Here is a 23411-nt window from a genome sequence, read left to right on the forward strand (position 1 = left end):
TATTAAGTTAAGTGCTTTTTCAATGTCCATGTATTTGACTTTGGGGGTTGATCATGCTGTGTTTGGTTTCTAATTTTACAGCATTGTGATCTGAAAAACAAAAAGATTCATCAGCAAATGCTTCAAGTCCTCCTCACTTTCAGCAAGCAAGGTTATGTCATCTGTTTACCCCAAGTTGTTAATAAGGTTTCCTTCAATCCTGATGCCCCACTCTTTTCCATAGAATCCAGGTTCTCTGAGGATTTGCTCAACTGACAGATTGAACAAGTATGGTGAAGGCTACAACCCTGACACACACCTCTCCTGATTTTATTTTCAAAACACATTTACTGGGAGTTAAACCATATAGTATCTCCTTGATCTATTCCCACAACTGCCTCTTGATCCATGTGCAAGTTCCAAATGAGCACAAGAGAGTGTCCCTGGGGCTTTGTAAGTCTTTACAGAAGAAGGCTCCCACCTCTTTCTCTCATGGAGAGGCTGGTGGTTTAGCACTGCCGAGTGGAGTGCTTTAACCACTGCTCCAACCTAACCCCTATGGATGGCACAGGAGTGGGCAGATGCCGGCTTTAGGGTGCATAAGGTGACCATAAGTCGGAGCCACTTGGGTGGCAACCAGCAGCAAGCGTGTGAGTCTCTCCAGGCCCTGCTAGCTGTAGCTTTGATGTCAAGGGGGCGCAGTGAATCCTGTCCTCTCCTGAGCCCCAGATACCGAGCAAGGATTCCACACGTTGGTTTAAGTGTTTTACAAAGAATCCTTTAAGGTGAATTATAGATTTTGCAAGAAAGAAATAATTCCCTGGAGACGAGTAAAAAAATGATCAAAAGCAGAAAGCCTTGGGGTGTGATTTATGACAGGCCCAGCAGCTCATGGCCATTGCTGATGATCTGAAGACTTGCCCTGTCCACGCAGCACTGGCTCGAGTTGTGTTTCCGTGGTTGGATTGTCTGCCACAAGCACAGTAGACATGCCCTTGAGAGGAAATAAACATGCTCTTGAACATGAAATACTGGGATCTTCTTCACGACCCATGTTTACTTGGAAGAGGAACAAAATCTCTCCGATGTTTACTAAACGCCTATAATCACTCATGCCTAATCCATAAATGAAGGATGACTTTTTTTTTCTAATGAAGCTTTTAGCAAAATTTTCCAACTCATTATAATTACTTTAATAGTCCCAATTTCTGTATAGGGAAGTATGTGCTTTCTGTGGTAAGAGGTTGTTTCCCAGTCAACATGGGCTGCTGCCATCCACGAAGAACAGATGCCTGCCCCCTCCCTTCAGTGTCGTTTATTTATTCTTATGTCTGATCAGAGTCAAAGGAGGAAAATATGGCAAGACCAGCATCTCTGTCTGTTGTTCAATAGAGCTAGAAAACTGTCCTGCAAAAAAGCCCTGTTCATAAACACTGGCTTCCATGCAGGATGCTAAATGAAACAAGTATGCATCTACAGAGAAGGAAGCCACTGGCCCATAGCATATATCTGAGGATTGAATGTCCATCCATCAGTACTTCTTCCTGGTGAGTCATTGCTGTTTGTGGAGATAGTCTAGAATATGGTTGCAAAATGCTTGAGATGTCAGTTTCTCAAGATGTGCTTTGTAGAAGACAATATGCTATCCTGGGGCAACATGATGATGCAAGCCCATAGAGTATGCCCGAAACCTCAGCAGGGAGGATTGGAAATTCAGGAAAGGATCCCAATGTGGATGGCAAGGTCCACAACGCGAATGCCCAGGAGCAAGGCTCAGGGTTGTTGGTGTGGGACATTGAGTTCAGAGGATGCCTTCCTGGAGGTCACTTGTGGTACAAGAGACAGCACATGGGGGCGGGGGGGCGGGTAGGGCTGTGGGCGGCATTACCACACTGAGAAGCTGCAGTGAGCCCTCTCCCAGCACATGTCCATGTCTGGCCAGTGCTCCACCACCTGACAGAGACACCAGTTCATGCACAGACGTGGGTCCAAGGAGCCAAGGAGGCACGTGCTGGACCATGCCTCACAGAGTGTGCCTTTTAGTGGGGAGGGACATTGCACAAGAAATGTCACTAGTATCAGATTTTGTATTCCCAATACTGATAGCTAAGGAAATTTGTTCTTTCTGTGTCTGTGCACAGCTGTGCATGCACGGTCTCATTTAACCCTTAAATTTGGCCAGGAAGGCTGTGGGAGGTGATTCAAGTTACCCAGCATCACCACCTAGAAGTATCCAGGTCAGCACTGGAACCTCGAGCTTTGATTGGCCAGTTCAAGGATAGAACCACTCCCCTCGGTTGCATTCTATTTCAGCGATTTGTTGTGGTTGTTGAGTCAGTTTCAACTCAGAGTGCCCCCACATGCAGCAGAAGCAGCCACTACTCCGTCCCGTGTCACACATGCAATTGCTCCTTTGTTGGAGTCCATCGATCGGCCACTGTGTCAGGTCATCCCATTGAGCATCTTCCTCATTCTCTTGTAACCAAGCTGGATGCTCTCTCTATAGTTGCCCTCAAAGTCCCCATGTGGGCTGTTGGAGAGACTGATAGAGCCATGCTCAGAAGCAATTCAGCATAGTTTCTGCATAACTGCACCTCAGATAGCAGCATTACATGTCACTCCAGTTACCCGTGCCTCTGCTTGACTCTGAACACCAGCCACTGTGCTGTTCCGTGCACTCTGACTCAGGGCACGCCCGTCTGTCAGAGTGAAGCGGCCTGCCAGGGTTTTCAAGGCTGGATTTTCTGAAGTCATTGCTAGGCCTTTCTTCCAAGGAACCTCTGCGTGGACTGGGACTGCTGACGTTCTGGTAGCGGCTGAGAATGTTGGCTGCCTGTGCTACCCTAGACCAGCAGCCATGGAAGTAGACCAGGACTGTGCTCCGGAGGGCGCTGGAAGCCCTCACTTTCAGTAAGTGGATCACCAGTCCTTTCTTCTGAGATGCCTCTTGGTGAACTTGAACCTACGACCTTTCAGTGAGCAGCTGAGCATGTTCACGCTTCCTACCACCAGGGACATCCATCTGAGAAGTCTCTGCTTGTTTTGATAGTGCCAGAATATTTTGACTTTTGAAGAACAAGTACATCTACCTTGAGGAAGCACAGCCCCAAATGCAGCTTCGAAGTGAGGGGGTGAGAGAGGCCCAGCCTTGGAGAAGGACGTCACGCTTGGTAAAGTCGAGGGGCAGCAGGAACAGAGGAAGCCCTCGGGGAGATACACAGCCACATGGCTGCGACAATGGGCTCAAACGTAGGACAGTTGTGCTGGTGGACAGGACGGAGCAGGGCTTCATTCGGTTGTGGATGGGGTCTCTAGGAGACAGGGCCAACTGGGCAGCATCCAACAACATCAAGTGAAAGCCTCAAACTCACTGCCAATGAGCCAACAAGTCACAGGATGGAGCTGCTCCTGTGAGCCTCCGTGACTGCTAACTCTTGATGGGAGTCAAAAGCTCCGTCTTTCTCCTGAGGCGCTGCCAGTGGCGTTGGAACTGCCGACGTTGTGGTTAGCCGTCCAACTCATAACTGCTATGCCACCAGGGCTCCAAGCACCACTCGGGCATGGAGCATCTGGACGGCGGAGGAGGAAGGCTGAAGAAGTGTGGTTCCATCTGTGTGGTGCTCTCGGTGGGGGGACCGGCAGAGGACCAACAAGTCTGTCTTGGAGGGATGGCCAGACTTCGTCTTGTGTGCTTTGGACAGGGTATCAGGAAAGGCCAGTCTCTGGAAGACCTTCAACAAGACAGGTGGACACAGTGGCTGGGGCAATGGACCCAGCTATAGGAGAGGTGGTGTGGATGGCACAGGCCCAGACAGTGTGTCCTTCGGTGGCCCACGGGCTGAGAGGAGTGAGAACAGACTCGATGGCGCCTGGCAGTGGCAGCAGCAAGAGCAAGCACCACGTTCACTCGTTTGCCCAAGATGACCCATCCTCCACGTCCTCCTTGCTTAGCTCACTGACCTCTCCCCACTGGTCCCGGTGAACTGCATCAGACGCTCACCCCAGAGGCTGCTCCACTGGGCTTGAGTGGCTGGTCTGTCTCTGGCAGCGGCTGTGCTATTGGGACTGTGGGGTCTGTCCGTCTTCACTCTGCGCCAACGGCACGCTGGCTGCTCCCGGGCAGGCCTGTGTTTAGGGAAGGATGATGGGAGCTGGTAAGCAGCGTGTCCCCTTGGGGGCTCCTATAAATAGCTGTGCTCTGTGAGTTTATTTAGCTTCGCCCACGGGCCCAGGGATGGAGTGCTGTTTTCATTAGTCAGTGTTGAGCTTTGTGAGCCAGGATGTTCCAGATTTAATGTCAAACAATCGCTGTTGCAAAATATTAATCTACACATCTCTGATAACAATGGGAACCATCAGAATCGTGGATATACTGCTTTATTATCTGTTTCTTTCATGCTATAACAAATGGGGTTTAAGTTAATAGGAAGAAAATTGTTTTTATTTAATTAGAAATATTTTTCTTTCAAGTTGGCAAAACTTTTAAAAGAATGGGGAATTGAAAGAAAATGTAGGAATTACACATTCCTACATCCAGCTCTGATGTGATGTCTCAGGACACCCACCTGGGTCTGCACTTCCGTGTGTAAATGCTGCTCCTCTCCGATCAATACATGTCAGCGGACTCGTAATCAGGGTATCTCCGCCCGCACTGGAGAATGCTGTTCTGCAGAGCTTCCTCGTCCATTGAAGCATGTGTGACAGGGTGACTTTGCCCCCAGGAGACATTTGCCCTAGGGTACATCTGGAGACATTTCTGGCTGTCACACTGGAGCTTCATCCTGTAAGGTTGGTGGTTCAGCACCACCACGCCCCCAGCCAGTCTGAAGGAAAAAAGATGGGCTTGTCTACTGGCATCCATACAGATTGACCATCTCAGAACCCTCTGTGGCCGGCCTCCTCTGTCCTGCTGGGTTGCTATGAATAGGAACCGACCCAATAGCATGCTGTTTTAGGGGATGAGTCATGATTATTAAGGATGAATCGCTCTCACTCGGAGTCTCTAGTGGTACAAGCGTGGGCACTCAACTCCCGTGGACTTTTGCACTTGGCTATAACTCAGGCCCATTACCTACTTGCTCCATGCCTCAGTTTCCCCATTGTTGTTGGTCGGAACCACCTACTTGGTTCTGACTCATAGAAATCCAATGTACGCCAACACAAGACACCACCTGGCCCGAGCCAGCCTCACAGTCATTGCTGTCCTTGAGTCCACTGCTGCAGCCGCTGTGTCAGTCCTTCTCCTGAAAGGCCTCCCTCATTTTCACCTGACCCTCCACTTACCAAGCATGATGTCCTTCTCCAGGGACTGGTCCCTCCTGATGACATGTCCAAACTAGTGGGGCAATGTCTCACCATCCTCACACGCTGGCTGTGAATCTTCTGAGACAGGTTCATTGGGCTCCTGGCAGTTGATGGTACTCTCTCTGCTCTTCACCAGCCTCATCCTTCAAAGGAGTCAGTGCTGCCTCAGCCTTCCCACCTCATTGTTCAGCAGACTTGACTGAGAAGGGAAAAAGGAGCTCTGGGTTGGAGTCTCAAACTAGAGTGGGTGGCCATCCTAGGGGAGTAGGAGAAGACCCGGGCTGCATCCACAGGGAGGGCAGGTCTACGCTTTCTCTCGTGGAGGCTAATGAAACACTCCTAATGGCATCTGCTTACCAGTCACTTGGTTATGACCTGCACAGTGCTGTAGAGCGGTCTTCCAAGATGTCCACTGATGTGGATGTCTCTAGGGCGGTCCCCCAAGACATCTAATGAAATAGATGTTGGCAGGTCCTTCCCACACCAGCCTAACTGGACTTGGCCTAGGAGCCATGGATGAAGTGAGCATAAGTTCATTGTGTAGCCGTTGTATGAACAACTCTTGAAGCAAGTGTTGAAAGTCAGTCCAGTGATACTTGGAGCGACTATGCCTGGATTTCCATGCACACAGGAGCCCTGGTGGTGCAGCGGTTATGCATGGGCTGTGATCTGCAGGGTTGGCGCTTTGAAACCAGCAGCTCCACAGGAGAAAGACGAGGCTTTCTAGTCCCATGAAACAGCGACAGACTCAGAAGCCCACAGAGCCACAGTGAGTCAGCATTGACTCTACGAAGCGAGTTTAGTGTGGTTGATTGGTTTCTATGCACATCATACACTGAGTATTTCTAAAAGTTGTTCTTTGCCTACGAGAAAACAGATCTTCCAAGTAACACATCCAATGGCTAATTAGGGCATAAATCTAGACAACATGCTAAGTTTTGCATCGATGATATTAGAAATATCCAATTACTAAGGAAAAGTGATTGAGTAGCCAAGACGTCCATTAGTGATTAAGTCTCCTCAAATGAAAGACTCTACAATTGCTGCTGGCGATAAGAACAAAAATCATCCAAGAAAAAGAGGCACAAACATGTTGAGCATTTATTTAAAAACTCACATAAGTCTTTGCTGTTGGGGTTATCTCCTTTGAAGTGTCTCCAACTTGAAGAAGAGTCGATTTATATTGAAGTATATTTATATAAGAAGTAGATTGTCATCTAAAATGAATCATTTGCATTTGGTGGTAATGCCTCTCTTTGCACTAGAGAAAACCTTAAAATACAAAAACTTTTAAACTTTTTTTTAAATTGGGTAAATGTACAATGGATGGGAGAATCATGGGACTAACACACTGATAAGACCCGAGGGTTCTAACTTGGGTCCAGATGGAGGGTTGTGGTTGTGAGGTGCTGCAGGGCCAGTTCCCACTCAGCGACCTGATGGACCGCCGAAGGACATCCAGCGCAGGCCCACGCCAGCCTCACAACCGCCCTTATGCGCGAGCTCAGAGTTGCAGGCTCTGTGTCACTGGCCCTGCACTCTACCCACGTGCTGTCCTCTCCCGGGGCTGGCGATAGAATGCAACTCTCTCTCTTATTCCACGAGACTTGAGGGCAGAGGGTGGCTGCAGATGAGGAGCAGAGAAAAAGCACTGGTGGCCAAGGAGTGAGTTCCTGGGATTCACGAAGCATGAAGACCGTCGCTCTGAATTTGGATGGTCACTAGACTGACACTGCGCATCATGAATAAGTCCCTGCCAGAAACCCTTTTGCCTCAGCAACCCATGGAGCACGAAGAACAAAGGCTTTGCAGCAAAAAAAAGCAGGGAAGTGCTCACAAGTGAGAGAGCACCTTCACTGAAGGGTCAGGACCAGGCTGGTTGTAAGTAGGAACCTTGGGGCTAGAAACAGGCATGTTAGAGTGAGGAGGGTGATGAGAGCACCATAGAACTTCCTTGCAAGATGTTGAACTACCTTGCAAGACGCTGAGCCACCTCAAAGAATTCAACACAAGAAACTCCACTTTAGAGGAGAAATAAAGTGTGACATTCGGGCCCAGCCAAGAAATTGGACCATCGCCAAGACCCAACAGCTGGTCCAAGGAGCCACCGCAAAAGTGTGGGGAACCCCGATAAGACTTGGCTGAACCTGACCGACACCCAAAAGCCAGCCGAGACACCTAAACTATGGAGAAGCCTGATACGACTTGACTGGGACCGTGAAGACGTCAAAGAACCAGCCAAGTTGTCCATGTAAACCTGGGTAGAGACAGACACTGACTTGTTAGAGAGCTAGGAACCAAGGAGACAGACATCCACTCCTGCTCTCTCCAACTCTACCCCGGGTGAGCACACCGATGAGGCAATGCTTGTAGGGACTATGGTGCCAGAACGATATGTGTGAAGAGTGCTGTGATTATGCCCTTATGCTCCTACTTGCCCCAAGACTTTTACCCTTAGGAGTTACTTTTAGATTGCTCAATGTGTGTTCGCAGTGGATAAACCGAGCATTCGAAAATGTCTGAGAGCGTTAAGTCATTATTGATCGCGCCGCTCATGACAGAGGGACGAACCCCGCAGCTGGACTTCTCAAAATGCCTTCCTGACAGGACCGTTCTTCCCGCCTGACTGGCCTGGGCACCGAGAGCTCACCCCTCTCTCAGGGTTCAGAAGACACCAGGGATCTAGGGTGACCAGCAGAAGGCGAAAGGCTTCGATGGAGAGATCTAAAATGTACTCATGCTTTCAGAAGAAAAGCAGCCGCAGCGGAGTCTACCGGCAGGGACTCATGATTGAGCGTGAGGCAAAGAGAGAAGACAGAACAAGGTGCAATGATATGCATGTCCACACGCAGCCCTCTATGCATTTTATACATGCACACACACGCACACATGTCACATGCACCCCTCTATGCATTTTATACACACACATGTACACATTCCACATATATCTCTATGCGTTTTATACACACACATGTACACATTCCACACACGCCTCTGTGCATTTTATAAATACACACATGTACAGAGTCCACATACACATCTCTATGCATTTTATACACACATACATGACACATTCCACACACACCTCTATGCATTTCATACATGCACACATGTACATATTACACACACACTCCTCTACACATTTTATACATACACACATATACATTCCACACACACATGTATGCATTTTATATACATACCTCTATGCATTTTTACATACACCACATATGCACATATTTCACATGCATCTCTACACTTTTATACATACACAAACATGCACATATTTAAGCGTACATCTCTATGGATTTTATATATGCACACTTTTCACATGCACCCCTCTACACATTGTGTACATACACAAACACATGTGCACATTTTAAGGGGCCTCTGTGGCACAGTGGGTTAAATATTGACCGCTATCTGAAGGGTCACAGGTGTGTTGTCTTAATTAGGGTTCCCTGTTTACTTCTCTGGGTTCTAATATCCATTGCAATGGCTGCACATTCATGATGAAAGCATGTATTCAGTTAACAAGCTGTAACGCCGGTGATAGCTATCAGGGATGAGTTGTTTATCACAAAGTCCTTTCAGATATGCTAGTCGATGCGCAAAGGGCATGCTACTCTCCGGTGAACCTAGGCCCAAAGGCTTTCAACTCAAGCTCCAAGCTCCAAAGGTCAGACAGCCCACCTCCTGAATTAAGTGCCAGAGACCCCCACTCCAAAGACCAGCCTCCTACAGGAAAGCACTCGTTGTAACTTGCTCCATGGGCTGGGGGCCCAGTACTCTGTCCCCTGCTCTGGCTCCTGGTTCCACTGCTGCTCTTCTGACGGTATATCTATTTCCTGGATCCAGGTTCCCTGAGCAGGGTTCTCAGGTCCAGAAAACACCATCCACTCCTGGCTCTTGCTGGTTCTGAGATCCCTCCTCCTGCTTCTCAGAGGGTTCATTTTATACACTGCAGGCTGTCCCTCCTGTTCACAACTTCTCGCAGGTGAATCCCACCAGTCTCTCCCCCCACCTTCTCACCAGATCTGGGCAGGAAGAGGTCCTTCGGTGGGAGACCTGGTCTCTACGAGCTGTGCAGTAATGCAGTCACAGCTCGGGCAGCCAGTGTGATTGCAGCAGGGAGGGGCTCTACAGGAAGCGTGGGCAAACTGCTTCGTAAGGACGGCGGCCTGGGAAAGCAAGGCACAGCTCTGCGCCATCGCGTCAGGTCGCGTCAGAGTTGAGTCAGCGCGTGGGTTTTGCTTGGCGAGCATGGCTGTTGCTTGACCACTAACTTAGCAACTGAAAGAGAAATGATTTATACTCATCCAGTAGTACCAGGGGAGCCCTTGGGACAGTGGTTACTCTTTGGGCTACTGACCACAAGGTGAGCAGTTGGAAACCACCAGCCACTCCCAGAGAGAAGGAGGAATCTTTCTCTTTCCATAAGGAGCCACAGCCTCTGAAAACGGAAGGGCAGCTCGGTCTGCCCTGTCCTAAAGGGTTGTTTGAGTCAGAACCAACTTGCTGCCAGTGAGAATTTTTCCCCCACAGAAATAAAAAAAAGTTTCCCCAACTGTTTTATTGGCATAAAATTCACATATTGTACAATTCAATAGTTCAATAACATCAAGATGAGTTGTACAGTCATCACCTTCATCAGTTTTAGAACATTTTCTTTATTCTTGTACTCATTGTTATTAGCTCCCTATTTCTCCCAACCTCCTCTGCCATACCCCTAACGAAACATAAATCTAGTTACTGCCTCTATAGGTTTACCTACCCTGGGCTTAAGATACAGAAAATCATTAAAAAAACAAGCAAATGAACAGCAACAACAACAAAAAAACTAACAAGAGTAACAAAGTAAAACCTCATCAGAAAGCAGACAATACTGAAAACCAGAACAAATATAAATGGATCCAAAGGAAGATCAAATGATAGGGTGCTAATTTTTAGCATGACTGCATCTGCATGATCCACATCCCAGTGCATTCTGCACGTTAGGAACGCTATTCACATCCCTAGTCCAGGTCGGAGGGGATTCCCGGGGCTTCATCAGGCAGTGAGGTTTGGAGGGACACCACTGGAAAAATGCTTGCTTCTGCAAAGACTCCAGCCAATGGACCCCCACCACACAGCTCCCCTCAAGGGCTCGAGTTGGAATCTACTCAAAAGCAGTGAGGTTACTTTGGGGTCTCACATATTTTTTGTAGAGTCCATTTGTTCCAAGGAAGAATCCCAAACTAAGCCAAACTCACTACCATCAAGTCTATGTTGACCCACAGTGAGCCTGCTGGGCAGAGTACAGCTGTCCCGTGGAGTAACCCACAAAAGATTTCTGCCGCAGCTTTCTCCCACACAGTGGTTGCCCACCTTTTGTCCAGAGCTGAGTGCTTTAACCTCTGCACCTGGAGGGCTCAATGAGAAAGACCACAAGTAACAAAAAGTAAGTCAAATCTCATCACTTGGTAAGGTAGGTTAAAAACATTCCTATTGGAGATTGGCCAATGGTACTCTAATAAAGTGGGAAATGGCAAGATTTCTTTCATTGTCTTGAAAAATAGGACAAACCCTGTTATCTAATGCAGACAGAGATATGCCCCAAGGCAAGAGGTGACCTCAATGCCACCTTCTACCCCCACCCCCCAGCCTGGCTCTCCAGAGCTGCAGTCGCTGGTTATGCATTCTTTTCATTAGAACAGGTCAATAAAGTTGTCCATAAACAAAAACTTCCCTCCCTGAATTCAGCTCAATTGGGAAATATAACTGCTAGCCCAAGTTTCCTCTTGGTTCCTTTATGAAATTAAAAAAATTCAATGTCATAAAGAGAGCTCCTCTGACTAGCACAGAGCACCCCTACTGACTGAGAAGCAAAGCGACCTTCCTGTGTGCTCAGCGGGAAGCTCATGGGGCCTGCTGGTTGGCAGAGGCTGTTGGCACATGACAAGCCTGGCTTTCTTGTCTCTGTTGTCCCTTTGGGGGTAGAGGGGGTCAATGGAAATTGTTTTTCCTGAGTCAGAAGAAAGGAGAAAGAAGCTCAGATGGAGCCCACTCCTGGATGGGAGAACATGCCCACCATATAGAGCCACTACCACTACAGCCTGTTGTGGTGCTCCGGTGGCTTCCATACGACCACAATGCTAGAAGCTACTGCAGCTGTAGGCAGGGCCACTGAGGTAGACAGGTTTCATCTGCAGAGCTCTGTCTACCAAAACTGAGACGGCCTAGAAAGAAGTGACTGCTGATTTACTTCCAACATGTCGCCAGTGACAAGCCCATGGAGCCCAACAACACATCGTCTGACTTGCTTGTTAGGGACGCATCCCCGAAGGGCTCCATCCCTGGAGGAGGACATCACCTGGGGCCAGTGCAGGATACTTTGGGTAATAAAGGCCAGGATGGACTCCGACATGCAGGCAGTAGGAGAATCACCCAGGACCAGGCAACATCTCATTCTGCTATACACAAGTCGTTGTGAGTCACAGCTGACTGCAGCCACTAAGGACCAGACAAGATGCCCCTAGACCCAAACTGTGCTGATATTGTTGGGTGCCCTTGCAGGGGCCCTGACTCACAGTGACCCGATGCACAATAGAATGAAACACTAACTGGGGCGGCTTCATCCTCGCCATTGTTTTCTGCATCCATTGTTTCAGCCAGGATTTCAATCAATCTCAAGGGCCTTCCTCTTTTGCATTGCTCCTCTGCTTTACCAAGCATGATGTCCTCCAGGGATGGATGCCTCCTGATAACACGCCTAAAGTATGTGAGATGAAGCTCCGTTGTCTCAGATTCCAAGAAGAGCTCTGGCTGGACTTCTTCCCAGACAGATATGTTTCTTCTTCCAGCAGTCCGCCCCTTAGTGCGTAGCACTCATGAAACCCAACGATGTATTGGGCAAGTCTGCTGCAAAGGGCCTCTTTAAACTGTTGAAGAACAAAGAGGACAGGGTGAGGGACGGAAACCTCCTGACAAGATGTCCAAAAAATGTGAGACAAAGTCTTGCCATCCTTACCACTAAGGAGCATTGTATCTGTGTTTCTTCCAAGAAAGATTTGTTTGTTCTTTTAGCGATGCACGGTGCTTTCAACACTCTTCACCAGCACCACAATTCAAATGTGTAGACTCTTCTTCAGTCTCCTCTATCCATTGTCCAACTTTCACATGCACGTGAAGCAATGCAAAATAGCAGGGCTCAGGGTAGGCACACCTTAGTCCTCAAAGTAACATCTTCACTTTTCAACACTCTAACAAGGTCTTGTGCAGCTGACTGACTCAATGCAAGGTGTCTTTTGATCTCTTGACTGCTGCTTCTGTGAGCTTTGATTGTGGATTCAACAAGACATAATCCTTGACAATTTCAACCTTTTCTCCATTGATCATGATAATATTTCCTGGTCCAGTTGTGAGGATTTTGGTCTTCCTTAAATTGAGTTGTCATCCATCCTGAAGGCTACGGTCCTTGAATTTCATCAGCAAGTGCTTCAGGTCCTTGCCACTGTCAGCAAGCAAGGTTGTGTCATCTGCATCTCACAGGTTGTTAATGAGCCTTCCGCCAATCTTGATGGTATACTCTTCTTCGTAATCCAGTTTCTCTGATGATTTCCTTAGCATACAGATTGAAAACATGTGGTAAGAGGATACACCCCTGATGTACACCTTCTTTGATTTTTATGTCAGGCTGAAGGGACTAATCCTTGGAAAAGGACACCATGATTGGTGAGGTAGAGGGTCAATGACGGAGAAAAATCCTCAATGAGATGCATTGACAGAGTAGCTGCAACGATGAGCTCAAATGTAACAATCATTGTGAAAATGGCACAAGACTGAGCAGCATTTGCTGTTTGACCCAGGACAAGGTCAGTGTGAGTCCTGGCTGACTTGGTGGTGATTGACAACAGTACTCACCAACTCCAGAAGCAGCCGTTTGATGGGAGGAATAAAAGTAATGGCTGAAGCTGTTAGAGGTTTGTTGTTAGATGCTACCAAGCTAATTCCTACTCATAGCGACTCCATGCCCAACAGAATGAAGTGGCGCCCAGTCCTGCAACATCTTCACAATTGCTCTTCTGTCCAAGCCATTGTTGCAGCCACGGTGTCAGTCCTTCTCCCCAAGGGTCTTCCTCTTTCTCACTGCCCTTCCACTTTACCAAGCACCATGTCCTTCTATGGTCTTCCTCATTCAATGTCCAACTTGGGTCAGGTACACCTTAGTCCTCAAAGTAATATTCTTGCTTTTCTAAACTTTAAAGAGGTCTTGCGTAGCCAATTTGCCCAGTTCAATCTATTGTTCAATCTATTAACTGCTGCTTCATGAGCATAAATTGTGGATCCAAGCAAGATGAAATCCTCCCAATGAGAAATCCCAGGGTTGTTTCACTGTGTTCATGGGAAGCCGGAAAGAGGCCCTCGCAGTTGTGGCTCGCTGGCATTCTCTAGTTCAGCCGTGGGGAGTTTCTCTAGGGCGTCCCCGTAGGTGTGATCGAACGTGTCTGGTATATCGTGAGTGGGTGGCCACTGGCTATGTTTCTCAGCTGCCGCCGGAGCAAGTGAGCCTGGACACCTGCCCGTCTCCTGCTGAGATCAGAGCAAAGATGGCACCTGCATAGAGACAGGCTCCTCTCCCGGGAAGCACGGTGGCTCATCTCATGTGGTAAGGAACGTCTTCCCATTCCCCAGAACTGGCCCTGGCTGCTGCCTCGGAGTTGTTCACACAGCACCTTCCATAATGCTCAAGTTTGGAGAAATCTGATCTTGATGAAAGCAGAACACGTAAGAGAACATTATTTCAGAGACAAGAAAGAGGCTGCATTTAGTTCTAAAGTACCACACCAGCCCCCTCCTGTCAAGTGACCACACCATGACAGCTAATTAACTAACATCATCCCCGGTTGATCTTGTTGGCCTTCTGAGAGAAATTATTCATAAAAGATAAGCATTCACTTGTTTTGTGCCACCTTCCAACACCTTCTGATTTTCTTTCCCTAGGGATCAATTTATATCCTGCCTCATCCCTGATTGATGCCCAATTATGTGATGAGAATATGCAAAATACCCTGGACTCACTCACTGCATGGGGAAGGGAGGGAGGTGTCGGTAGCTGAGTGCAGAAAGGTCACATGGAGTCCTTGTGTCTGACATGCAGAACGTAAGACCTGATGTTTCAGGACAGTGCACAAACGCACACCAACCAACATATTCCTCTAAATGTCAACCAATTTGATTATTAATAATGCATCTAAGAAAAATCCTCTTTAATGATACAGAGAAAAATATGCTTAATTATTAAAAAGATACAGAGAAAATATGTTTAATCATTAAAAAGGAACTCAGTTATTTTAGGAAATATCCTACACACACCATAAAGAGCATAAGCAATGGAGAAAAGTACAAAATAACAAAACAACCCGCAAGTCTAAGTCCACCGATCTGAAACGCCAATCATTCTATTAGTGGACCGTGATTTCACGGCTCTGTGAGTCTAGGCAGACGGCACCCCCTTGCTTGCTGACAGTGAGACTTGCTGATGAAGATCCAAGACTGCAGCCTCCTGGGTGGGTTCCAGCTCAATGTCAACAACTAAGGGGAAAACCAAAAGCCTCACTGCCGGGCACCCCATGCGGCCGCCCCCCAGCCCCACACCCCGTGGCCTCTGAGACGTACCTCTTCGTGGGAGCAGGAAGCCTGTCTTTCTCCCCCTGAGCAGCTGGTGGTTGCAAATTGCTGACCTTGCGTCTGTAGCCTGATGCCTCACCAGGGACACACAAATCTTCATGCGTGGTCCAGGATTTCATTTTACTGGAATCCTCACCCTGTGGCCATGGGAACTGACATCAAGAAGTCCTATAACTTACTACACCAGGAAAAATGTACAGTGAAAGACCTCATTTAAATATTAAGAGACAAAGATGTCACTTTGAAGACTAAGGTGTGCCCTGACTCAACCCCCTTCTACGCATGTGGAAGCGCATCGGCGAGACAAGGCCAGGGTGGGTGCCAGGGATGACACTCCGGTGAAGAACACACGCAACACACACCTTGGAAAAAGTGCAGCTAGGGTGTCCCTGAAGATGAGGGTGTGAGCCTTCATCTCATGTCTTTTAGATCACTTTACCGGGGCTCTTACAGCTCTAATGACATTCCAGGTGTCAACTGCACGGAGCGCAGTGGTGCATATGCCGCCACCAGCTCATGCGTCTTAGACGGTTATCAGAAGAGGCCAGTCCCTGGAGCAGGCCTCCTTCCTGGTGAAGCAGAGCTCATCGAAAAGGGAGACCCTCAATGAGATGGGCAACAGGGCGTCTGCAGCCTGGCTCAAACGCCGCAATTGTAAGGAGGCAGGGCTGGTTGTTGTTCCCAGAACCTCCATGAGTCAGAATGACTTGACAGCAACAATAACAACAAGTAAACATAGAAACTCACACGATGGGAAGGTCATAGTTCTAGTGTGCCCTCTTTCTCTAACGTCTTTTCTCTTTCTCTCATGGTCTTATTGCATGTTTGTGGAAGCTACAAAAATGCCCGTTTGGAAAGAGCACACAGATACACTCCTGGGAGGCACACTAGAGCCTCGGCCACAGACAGAGCAGTGTATCTGGAGACGCCCTGGCCAATCCCATCGACGATGCAAACGCCCCTCCACACTAACCAGGGTGGGGTATTCCCCTGCAGACCCGAGTGCACACCGCAGGAACACAAAGCAAGCAGCCTTCTGAAGGATGAACTATGGGAGCAGAGGCCGAGCAGCTCAGTGAGAGGCTGGAGGTGGACGGACAAGGAGTTCTGGTGATCCCAACTGCTAACACGGGCAGTGGCTGACTGCAAAGCTGACACCAGAGGAAGGTGGCCTCATTCAGAAGACTCACCCGCTGGATCCCTGCAGAGCTCAGTTCTGCTCTGACACACAGGGTCACCAGGAGGCACTGGACAGCAGCTGGTGACTGATAGTGTCCACAAGCCTGGTGGCAGGAGAGAGGGACACTGTTTCTGAGTGAGGATGTGAGTGCCAGAAGGCTCCTCCAAGTCCACTCCCATGAAATGAATTCCAACTCATAGTGACCCCATGCTACGGCAGTCGAATTGTCCAGGGTGTCTCCAAGGCTGTCATGCATGCCTCTCACGGAGCATGTCTCCTGCAGGTTTGAACTGCCGCCTTCCAGGGGCTCACTCACTGTGTTCGCCGCAGGAGCCCCGCAAGGGAGTAACCAAGCCCACTGCCACCGAGCCCACTCCAGCCCAGAGACGCTCCAGGGGGCAGGAAAGGACTGCCCCGTGGGTCTCTGAGTTGGAAGGTGCTGGGCTTGAACCACTGATCTTGCAGTTAAATGGCTCAATGGGCATGCAGCGACACCACGGTGCTAGGGGAGAGAGGGTCATAGGGCGCTTGCAGGCCAAGGTCAGAGGTGTGTTGCTGTTGGACAAGAACGCCGGGTTGCTAAGCTGTTTGTGAGGGGATGGCAGCTCTTATTTGCATTTTCAAAGCATTTTTCTGTGTGAGTGTGTGTGCACACGCGCGAGCGCGGCAAGGGAAGCGATCACAGTGATTTAAGTGTTGGGAAAGAAGACAACATGAGAACAGGAGATGAAAAGATACACAATCTATGCAGATGGAGAGAATGATTTTGGACTTTCAGAATAAATTAAGAAGTGTGGGATAGAAAGCCAGGAAATAAAGCATTAACATTTGCATAAACTTTAATATCTTTAACAGGCCTGCTTAGAACATCCCACTGCAGGGAGCCAGGCTGTTTTCTCCCCACAAACTCTGTGACACCCACCGTGAATATTTATGGATTATGTTCTGACTCCCCAGCTCACCTTTCCAGCCCGTCTCCCGTAGAACTTCCCTTTTCTTCTTCGTTCTGAGCGTCAGGGCCATGGCCACACAGAATCACAGACAGTGCCGTGACTGAGGGTTTAGTAAGGAAGTTAACAGGCTACAATTCATGGGAGAAATGTCCAGAATACAGTTCCTCATTCAGGATGTGTTACGAAGTTCTTTTACTACTGCTGACCAATGCCCAAAGGGCAGGCCACTCCGCTGTAAGCCTCACCCAGTTCCCCTGACTGCGTGTCCAGAGGCACCCCACTCCAGAGCCAGCCTGTGGGCTGGGAGGTCCACTGCCTCAGGACCTGCCACTCCTCTGGTGTCACAGCACCTCCCTGGGTCAAAGAGGTCCATGGTGCAGGGATCTCAGGGTCCACGGGATGTGCTCCACTCCTGGCTCTGGCTGGGGATGAGATGCCCTGCCCAGCTTCTGAGAGGGCTCCTTTTATACCCAGCAGGATGGAGCTCACATGAAGCCTGCTGACAAGCACTCACATCTGAATCCCAGCAGCTCTCCCACACCTTCTCCTTCTGAAGGCAGCTAAAGAATGGTGTTAAATAATCCACGTTCAGTCCCAAAGCCATGGGATTGCCGTGTGGCCTCGTCTCAGTAGACGCTGGGCTGGAGAAGACCTTGGTGTGGTTTTCTGTTCCATAAGGAACCTGGGGGTGCTGTGGGCTGGGAGTCGGGCTGAGACCTGGCAGGGAGACTCTTTCTGTTCAGGAGCTGGAAGTACAAGTTCAGGACGTGAGCCCTGGGACAAGGCTTTCTGTGTATGTGCAGGCTAGCAGTGTGGGGGAGGGCCCTTGATCCTCTCAAGTTCTGCACACCTGGCCTCCTGCGGAGATCTCCAGGGACTGGCCTCAGTCTTCCCCTGGGTCCAAAGTAGGAGTGCCCCTCTCTCTTTGTGGCCACCTGTCCCTCCTTCTCTGCTGGCCCCTCTCTTTTTATCTCTCTTTTTAAATAAAGGAGTTGCAGGCCACACCCAGGGAACCCGGGCTTCAATGGGGTCTTGGGATGTACCTCACCCTTAGTGGTCCCTTGGTTTATTCCCTCAGCTGGCATCACAGGCTGCATCGTCGTGTGACTGCCAAACACTGAGGACCCCAGTTGAGTGGACACTGTGTTTGAGGGACGCAGCACAGTCGGTGACGTAAGACACCCAGGAGGAGCTGCTCTGTGAGCCTCCTGTGACATGCAGGCATCCTCCCCGCTCCGCCATCCTCCCTGCTCACCAGAGTGCAGCCTGGGAGGAGACTGGCGGGCTCTTGCATTACCTCTGGGATCAAGAATAGCTCACACCACGCGTCTCTGCAGGGGCTGGAAGAACCCACCTCACATCTGGAGGTGGCTGCCTCTCAGCCTCAGCCCTGTCAGCAGCTCAGGTCAGGCAGCTCCCGGAGGGGATGGGATGTGTTTCTGTGTTTCAGTGTCTGCTTGTCATCACGGTTGCCGTTCAGGACTGTGGGTCATCATCTCAAAGACACTGTGAACCTCCCAGAGCCCCGGGGCGGGGCACGGTTAGCTGCTTGACCACCAGTCAGATCTGCCCGGAGGCATCTCCGAAGACAGGCCTGGTGATCTGGCTCCCAGAGGCTGCAGCGTTGGCAGCTGGTTGGGGCAGGTCTGCTGCCACCTGGGCTTGCTCTGTGTGAGGGTCCGCCCCACGGCAATTAGCAGTGTGCTCACCCCTGTGACCAGCAAAGGCAGTGCAAGTTAAGTAGAGGAGTGTGATTCCACCCGAGGATAAAAACCATGTGCCAAATTAAGGAATTGGTTAAACAGGACAGTTATGCACCGGTGACAAAATTCAAAAAGTCACTGCAACTGTGATTAAAAAAAGACTTATTGTCATGGGAAATAGCTCAATGGGAAATAGCAGCTACTGGAGGCTCAGGACATCCTGGTTGGTGAAGCAGAGGGTGAGGGAAAGGAGCAGGCAAGGCTCAGGCAGCCCTGACCTTGAGGACACGCGGGGAGGGCAGTGTCTCTTTGCTGTCCGAGTGGTCGCTGTGCATCGGTGCAGGTCCAATAGGCTTGTTGGAGACCTCAGAGATGCAAACACCAAAGTCAACAAGATGAGAAATGAAAACCAAGAAACATACAGCCTAACAACAGTGTGTGTGTGTGTGTGTGTGTGTGTGTGTGTGTGTGTGTGTGTGTGATGAAACCGATTGTGACAGGCTTGTGATGGTTAGGGTTCATGGTGTGCCTGTGTGAAGGTAGGGATGGAGTCCAACCCCTCACGCAGGTCAAAGCCTGAGGTTGCCGCCCTGGGGGTGTGGCCTACATATAATTGACACTGAGGAGAACGTAGCCCCTTTTCTGTTCTTGCCCCTCTTCACTTTCCTGCTTGCCTGGGTTCTGTGTCCAGGTCTGGGTCACTGGTCTATGTGGCCCCCCACCCCACCCCTGGGGAGCTGTTGGGACCCTGCCACAGTCCTACTGTCCTTGATCTATGTGATTCTGTACCCACTGGCCATGCACTCCCAGCCTCCAGTATCACCGACGGCAGCTGCGCACATCTGGAGGGGCCCCAGCTACCATCTGACCATGGACTTGATTTGGGCTGGGCCAGGTCACTTTTTTGGTATCCATTTCTTTCTGGATATGAAGTTCTTTTTTAGCTATATGAGGGGGTACCCCCCAAAAATGGATTTTTCAAAGCTGCATATCTATTTTTTAAAAACAAAACAACCTTATTGCCTTCAAAGTACTCAACATTGCATTTAATACATTTGTAAAATCTGTGATTCCATTATTGGAAACATTACTGTTCCAGGTATGTAGGTTTTCTGTTCTTTTTCCTTTTTTTAAAAAAGATCATTTTATTGAGGGATCGTACAACTCTTATCACAATCCATACATCTATCCATTGGTCAAGCACATTTGTACATTTGTTGCCATCATCATTCTCAAAACATTTTCTTTCTACTTAAGCCCTTGGTGCCAGCTCCTCATTTTTTCCATCCCTCCCCCATCCTCCCTCTCTCACAAACCCTTGATAATTTATAAATTATTATTATTTTTTCATGTCTTACACTGTCTAATGTCTCCCTTCACCCACTTTTTTTGTCATGTGTCCCCCCCCACTGGAGGGGGTTATATGTAGATCTTTGTGATCGGTTTCCCCTTTCTCCCCCACCTTCCCTTTACCCTCCTGATATTGCTACCCTCATTATCGGTCCTGAGGGGTTTATCTGTTCTGGATTCCCTGTGTACCAGTGTACATCCTCTGGCTTAGCCGGATTTGTCAGGTAGAATTGGGATCATGATCATGATAGTGGGCTGGGGGTGGGTGGGACATGAAGCATTAAAGAACTAGGGGAAAGTTGTATGTTTCATCGGTGCTATACTGCACCCTGTCTGGCTTTTCTCCTCCCCAACACCCTTCTGTAAGGGGATGTCCAGTTGCTTACAGATGGGCTTTGGGTCTCCACTCAGCACTCCCCCTCATTCACTATGATATGATTTTTTTGTTCTTTGATGCTTGATACCTGATCCTATTGATACCTTGTGATCACACAGGCTGGTGTGCTTCTTCCTTGTGGGCTTTGCTGCTTCTCAGCTAGGTGGCTGCTTGTTTATCTTCAAGCCTTTAAGACCCCAGATGCTATATCTTTTAATCGCCTGGCAACATCATTGGAAACATTTTTCAGACTCTTCTGTTTGGATGGGTAATAGCACCTCTTCTATGTCATCAAATCACTGTCCTCTCTGTCCCTCTGCATTTGCAAAACAAAAAGTGAGGTCAGATGAGTAAGGTGCATGGGGCAAGAGAAGAATGCTGTTTAGGGCCCCAAAAATTGGCACACTGAGATGGCTGTGTGAGTAGGTGTATTGTCATGATGGCAAAACCAGTCCCCTGCCTGCCACAAATAGGGCCCTCTTTGTCACACACTATTACACTATCTTTTCAGAACCTCTAAACAGAAAGCTTGATGAACAGTCTGACCTGGTGGAACAAGCTCCAAATGCACTATGAGTTGACATTTTCATCTGTTCGGGAAGTTAACGGACATCCAGAATGAGGTTTGTCATCAATCAATATTTCACCTTTTTTAAAAGGAGAAAACCATTTGTACACTTGAGTTTTTCCCGTAGCTCTGTCCTTGTAAGCTGTGTTCAACACCACAACAGTTTCCGTGGCATTTTTACTAAGCAGAAAACAAAATTTCAGAGCCTCACGCTGTTCTCTTAAATTGGCCATCACACACACACACACACACACACACATGCACATGCACACGCACATGCACACGCACACATACATGCACACACACAAAACCGAGGGTCACCTCAGATTGTTTATCCCACCTATCTTATCTAGATAGACATGCAGACACAATAATAAGCATTAAAAAAAGACAGCAAAACAAAACAACAACAACAAAACCAATGACAAAAGATAAAAGCCTATGCATAGTTCCAGGCCTGTTTGTTGACATTTAGGACTGTTTCCTGCTCCAGTCTGATGGGGGGCCATGCCCTGGCCCCTAAGTCTATTTTTGAGGTTCCCCGGGGACTTCATTGCTTTTCTCCCCTAGCTTCTCTGTTGCACACCCCAGTGTTTCCCCTTGATGTGATGGGGTCAGATTGGGCACAATTCCAACACTGTGTCTCCAGTGTTGCCCCCTATAGCACTATGGGTCAGTGAGGGATGTTGTGTCGCATGGAGGGGTGGGCCCTATGGTCCAATGGTTCTGGGGGACAGGGGAGAGGGGTATCAACAAACCTAGGAACAAGGGAATAACAAGTAATCTAAAATTGATGCTGAGGAAGGCATAGGATACCTGGTGGGGTTTGATCAAGGGCAATGTAACTAATAGGAATTACTGAAACCTGAATAAAAGCCAAACATGATAGTGGGACAAGAGGAAAGTGAAAGGAAATAGAGGAAAGAACTAGGAGGCAAAGGACATATATAAAGGTCTAAATACAGGTATGTACATATGTAAATATATTTATATATAATGATAGGGAAATAGATCTATGTATATTTACACATACATATATTTGTATGTTAAGTATTTATGCAGCAGATCGACATTGAGCCTAGGCTTAAGTACTCGCTCAATGCAAGAACACTTTGTTCTGATAACCCAGATTTCTGTGATGCTCACCTTTCTGACACGATCGCTATAGACAAAATGGGTGCATAAGCAAATGTGGTGAAGAAAGCTGATGGTCCCCAGCTATCAAAATATATAGTGTCTGGGGTCTTAAAGGCTTGAAGATAGACAAGGGGCAACAAAGCCCACATGGAAAAAGCACACCAACTTGTGTGATCATGAGGTATTGATGGGATCAGGTATCAGGCATCAAAGACCTAGAACAAAAAAATCATCATGTGAATGAGGGGGAGTGTGAAGTGGAGACCCAAAGCCCGTCTGTTGACAATTGGATATCCCCTTACAGAAGGGTCACAAGGAAGAGACAAGCCAGTATAGCACTGATGAAACATACAACTTTCCTCTAGTTCTTTAATGCTTCCTCCTCCCCATTATCCTGACCCCCATTCTACCTTCAAATCCGGCTTGACCAGATGATGTACACTGGTACAGACAAGAGATGGAAGTACAGGGAATCCAGGACATAAGAACCCCTCAGGACCAATAATGAGAGTAGCGATACCAGGAAGGCTAGGAGAAGGTGGGGGAGAAAGGGGGAACTGATCACAATGATCTACATATAACTCCCTCCCAGAGGGAGAGACAACAGAAACGTGGCTAAAGGGAGACAGTGGTCAGTGTAAGACATGGGGAAAAAAATTGATGAATTATCAAGGGTTCATGAGGAAGGGTGGGGGAGGGAGAAGAATGAGCTGATACCAAGAGCTCAAGTAGAAAGAAAATGTTTTGGAAATGATGGCAACATATGTACACATGTGCTCGACACATGGATGTGCGTATGGATTGTGATAAGAGCCCTCAATAACATGATTAAAAAACAAATTAAATGAATATCTATATAGATAAAAATAAACAACAACAACAAATAAGGTTCAAGTGAAACTGCTTTTACGAAAAATTTCACTGTAACCAGATAGAACCTTCCCAAGCCGCACCACTGGGTGTGTTAGCTCAGAGTGAGCAGCTTGATGCTCGCCCAGCGGGAAAAGTTTGCGCTACAAAAGCTCAGCCGGGCAGAGCTCTTGTCCTGTTTTTCAGCAGGTGCGCCCTCCCAGAGGAGTCTCGCTGGCTTTCCCTCTCTAGAAAGCCAGCCTAAGTCACGGTTTCAAAAAGATTGTAGAAAGATTCCACTGTCTTTCGATCTGTGAACTTCATTTTTGGAGCCCCACATACATGT

This window comes from Echinops telfairi, unplaced genomic scaffold, assembly GCF_000313985.2.
Source record: "Echinops telfairi isolate 266 unplaced genomic scaffold, ASM31398v2 ScPeMD7_7469;HRSCAF=8507_1, whole genome shotgun sequence".
Taxonomy (NCBI): domain Eukaryota; kingdom Metazoa; phylum Chordata; class Mammalia; order Afrosoricida; family Tenrecidae; genus Echinops; species Echinops telfairi.